Consider the following 5,209-nt stretch of genomic DNA (forward strand, 5'->3'; position numbering starts at 1 on the left):
TTTCCTTCTCGTCATGTGGAAAATAAATAAAAGTTATTTTATCATAATAGTAAACCATAAAATCACATTAAAATACATGAACATTTTTGTATTATCTAACATTAAGAATTGTTTTAAAAAATAAATTGTAATTGTAAATAGAAGTTAAGTAGTTACTACATGAATGTTAAATTACAAATAATTACTATTCTAACAGTAAATTATTTGGATCAACAGACTATTTAAATTAGTTTAGGTATATTGCCAAAAAGACTAGTAAAAGCTAACCTAAATGAATTTACATAATGTATACAATTATTTATTCTCAAATAAGCAACAAAATGTCATTACACATCAAACAATACACTATCATTATACACAGAGCTGCACTCCAGGTTTATTGCTGCTCCTGATGCTTTGAATATTTTCCCAAAACAATCAGAGTAAAGCTTAATTAAATTCAAGAGGCTTAATTTCTCCATCCCTAGCAGGCATTATACAAGTAAACTTACCTTTCAATTATTTCCAGCAGACTATCAGATCAATTTCTTGCCTCCACTAAACTAATGCTTTCTGTACACCTAAAGTCTTTGAAAAGATTTAGAAAAAGACTTTATAAGATTATCAGCTCACATCTAAAGACTTGGGTTCACAGTTTTTAGTCTCAGACTAAAGACTTGCGATAATATCAAACATGTTTGATATGAAAGACTAGAGAAAGACTGGCATAAATCGGGTCGCCGACTGCAGATTATCACCTCACATTTAACGATCGAGACGACGGGAGCACGCCGAGACTCCAGTAAGATTCCTAAAGACTGACGGTCTTTAGTCTGGGACTGTGATAATCCATTGGTGTACGCCCGGCATAAGCTTCCCAATTCTAAAATGATTAACTCAGCAATTTGATGAATGTACTAATTCCTGCAATCACCCTAATTGCCTAATTGAATCGTTTGTTAATTGCATACCAAGCATTGTAAATTTCTGTTCTAGTAGGCCTAATCTACTATAAATCACACCACTTGCAAACATCTTTTTCATACAACAGCAAAAATGAACAAATATTTAAATAGACCAGAGACCAGTGAATCTGACAACTGCATTTATGTTTACATTCATGCAGTTTCCAGAGTTCAACTGTCTAGAACAAACTCAAAGTTTTTTAATGCAACTTTGCAAACAGGTCGCAGTGAATATCACCAAGCTGTCATCTTTGCGACATCAAACTTGGACAACATTAGCATTAAATCGGACAGCGGTTAAACTGTCATACACAACAAAAAAGCCAAGTAAGTGGTAGTCTAGCTATTTAATCCTGTTTTCTATCTGATAAACTTTCAGTAATCTTATTCCTTTCAAATTCATTGTACAAACAAGCCCATATCAATTCTCACTTTTTTCGTTCTTTAGGCCTCAATAATTCTGAATATTTCATTCAGTGTGATCGGAGTACTGCTGTGGAAGTCACAACATCTACATTCCCCACAAACCACCAAAAGAGACAGAAAAACTCACTGTAGAAGAAGCAAAAACTCTGGGATCACGACAATTGGTAAGCTGTTTTTTTTTTTAACCTTCTCACTGTGTAAATATAGGGTTGTTTACTTGTTGTAATGCTCTGGAGAGTAGTACAATCACATATTAACCCTCTGCAGATTGTGCAAAATCGTTTTTATGGGGAGAAAAACATTTTAAAGTAGCCTGACATTCTAAAAAAATGCTAAAATGTGAAAGATTTTTCAGATGCACAGGCAAAGATTATTCTGCTTCTCGGTTATCTTTGCTAGATGCTTTACAAACATGATTAATGCGTTTCAAATTGGTTAATGTGTGAAAGTTTGGCAATTTCTTATTATTATGACCATAACAGCAGTTGTATACATTTCCCTTGTAATCATGTTTATTGATGTATATTTTTGATTGTGCATGTACGATTTTCTTTTAATTTTCAGATCACTAAAATATCTGCAACAGTATGCAAGCTAAACAACGCAACAACTGTAAAGGCCTGGGGTACAGACTGTGAGATCCAAAAATGTTCCTTGCAAGATCCATCTGGAGAAATTCAACTTACTCTTTGGGAAAACCAAGTTTCAAAACTGCAACTAGGTAACTCCTACACCTTTACCAATCTTAAAACTAGACTGTACAACAGCCTTAAGAGCCTCACAACAACCCTGAAAACAACCATGGAACCTATTGCACAGGACCAAGTTTTCCCACCTGGTCAAGGCCCTAAAATCAGTAAAGAACCCTCTCTACCTAATACAGTGGTGAGACAAAAGCCAATAGGGGTGCAAATAAACATTAAAAAACAATGTCCAAAATGCCACAAATCACAAGAACAATTCAACATCAAACAGCAATTTCACCGTTGCCCAACTTGCAAAATTCTACGGAACACAAAAAGCTATATAACAAAATGCAATGGAACAATTGAGAGAAATCCAGACCGTCAAATAACTTCTCTTACGGTTTCGAACTCAACTTTGTCAAAATTCATAGCACCAGAACTTGACCTGTCAACTTGTGATTCACAAGATGTAGAAGAACTCTTTCTATCCTCAGATGAACTGACTTTAACATATAATAACTGTTTGGAAGTCACCAATATTGAAAACGCTTCATCCGCTCATCCTAGTGATGAGGATTTATTTGAAGCTAATATCGATGAAATCAACCCTGTCCTCTGTGTCACAGAGACACAAAGCACTCCAGAACCCAACTCTCCAGTTAAAAGACCATCTGAGCCAACAACGCCTCCTATTACACCAGCTAAAAAACCTTTGACTAAGAAGAGTGCTGTAAAAATAATACAAAAATGACTTTGTAATGAAATGCACAACTAAGATGGTTGTGTGTGTGTGTGTGTATATATATGTGTGTGTATATAGGACAAGGATTTGTTGAATTTTTAGGTTGTGCAATGCCACTGAAATATGTACTTTTTTTCATTTTTTTTTTCATGGGCAATGTTACCTTTTTTTCAGGATTGTAATTCCATTGAAATGTTTTTTTTTTTTTTAAATGAATGGCAAATATTGATTTAAGTCATGTTTTCCAAAGCTATTGAAATTAGGTTAATTTTGTCCATTATGTTCTGAAATGCTACTGATTTATTTATTTTTATGGCAATGCTTTGTTAAATGTTGTTTCATGTCGTTTTTTTTTTCTTCAATTTTATTAAAGCAAATGTGTCAATTCTTGGAATATGTGACCTTTATTGCATGGGCTTATCTTACATTTGGAAAGTTGCGTGCATTCTTAACTAGGCACTAAGTTTAGTTTCACAAACCATACTGGGAAAAGCAAGTAGTGTAACCATAAGTGTAATTGTGAATAACCAAAGAAACGGTTAGTATTCTTTTCCATATAGATTTAAATATGCAACAATAGTGCTTTAAAATCACTTCTTAAAAGGCCCACTCTAATTTGCTTACTTTATCCAATGTGCTCAAAGGTATTTAAACTAAAAATAACTTATTTTTAATTCACATTTTTATCACCTCTCACAATATTGTTTCTAGGCGGCATTAAAAAAACATAATTGTACAAGACATTATCAAAGGTGACTGTCAAAGTAATGTACTTATAGCAAAAATATAGGTTACAGTTGCATATGGCAGTTAACCCATGTAATTCCAATTTCTTTTCCCTGAGATAACATGTATGAATTTATAAGGATATTAAACAATCTTTATCAATTACGTCAAAAAAATATATCAAAGTCCATACAAAAAACTTGATTATTCGTCAGGTCACAATTGTGACCATTAGCAGAACAAAGAGAGGCTAGGTATATGGTGTTAATGGATTTATAAACTGACAAACTTCTACAGTTTAAAGACCAGGTTCAATAATTGTTTTAAGCTTTAGTTAATAGTGTTGTATTACATTAAAGGCACACTATGCAAAATTTCCATTTGTGAAACGGTGACCCCAGGAGTCGCTGTGGAGTACTTGTATTTTTTCTGAGCATTAACTACCACAGATTAATTGTTCACCACAAGACAAGTTATATGTGCTAACAAAGTTAATAGGGTCAATTTTGATTTCATGTCAACTTTAAAAGAGAGTTGGCATCTCTTCACAGAAGTTAGCATCATCTGAAATCCTCATACAAGGCTAGATCCAAATTGGAGATGACATAATATCTAATATGCCCATGACAATTTAGAAACTGAAAATAGAACATAAAAATATGTATTAGATCTAATATAACAAAATGACAAAATTATAAAATGCATTGCGTGAATTCTTGTTTAAAGAGATGTGTTTAATCTACAATTAAACTAGGAATGTTTGTCAGAATAGTGAACATTATCAGGAAACCTGTTCCAGACTTTAGGACCCACATGCAAAAACAAAACATTCTCTCCTTTAGTGCAGTTCAATATCCTAAGTAGTAACAAAAGTCCAGAATTGTAAGATTCCTACAAGAACCTGTTAATCTTAATAAATAGAGATGAGGAACATCAGTACAAAATCAGTTAAATACACTAAATCTAAACCATTTAGAACCTTTAGATGATGACAAAACTTCGTAATCAATACAGAACTTAAGTAATAATTGTAAAAATGAAAATATGTTGTAATATAATATTTTATTAATCTATACACTGCATCTTGGACTAACTTTATTTATAAAAGGTGTAGGACAACCACCTAACAGTGAATCACAATAATATAAACTAAACTCATTAAACATAACATGCTGTCCATTTAAATACTAAATCTTCATTTTGAGTTGATTCTCATTTGAACTATGGAACTTCTACATCTATGGAAACACATGTCTTCCCAGGGGCTCAGTGAGATGAGTGACAGGCATATGACCCAGAGAGTGTGGGTTCAAGTCCTTTGTCTTACAACTTTATAAAGTTGTGTCATTTCAATTCCTTTATCATACTGAAAAGCATTGTACTATTCTTTCTTCCTATTAAATATAACGTGTGTTTCATTTATATGCAAAGTCTTTATTTTGAGTTCATTCTCTTTTTAACTACTGAACCTTAGCAGCTGGATGAACTCATTTCTTCTGTGAGGTAAGAAGTTAATAAGTAAGAATACTTTGGGTATTAAAGTTTCTTTTAAAGTTTTGAAAGCAAAGTATTTTTAAGTACTTTTTGAACCCATTGAACCATTGAAGGCTTGGCCCCGTAAGGCTGCTTGCAGCTTTAATTATTATTGTATTTTTCTAATATGTGAAGCTTGTAACCTGTAAGCT

General features: G+C 32.9%; 1 long non-coding RNA gene across 1 annotated transcript; it reads left to right on the forward strand.

Moving 5' to 3' along the window:
* The first annotated feature begins 1,200 nt into the window (after positions 1-1,200).
* LOC143735646 (uncharacterized) lies at positions 1,201-2,378 on the forward strand. Its single transcript, XR_013203276.1, has 3 exons — positions 1,201-1,271; positions 1,393-1,534; positions 1,935-2,378. It is a non-coding gene; the product is annotated as an uncharacterized LOC143735646 (long non-coding RNA).
* Positions 2,379-5,209: the final 2,831 nt, after the last annotated feature.

Source organism: Siphateles boraxobius, unplaced genomic scaffold (assembly GCF_051911475.1).
Source record: "Siphateles boraxobius isolate OS27281-9 unplaced genomic scaffold, OSU_SipBor_1 13, whole genome shotgun sequence".
NCBI lineage: Eukaryota > Metazoa > Chordata > Actinopteri > Cypriniformes > Leuciscidae > Siphateles > Siphateles boraxobius.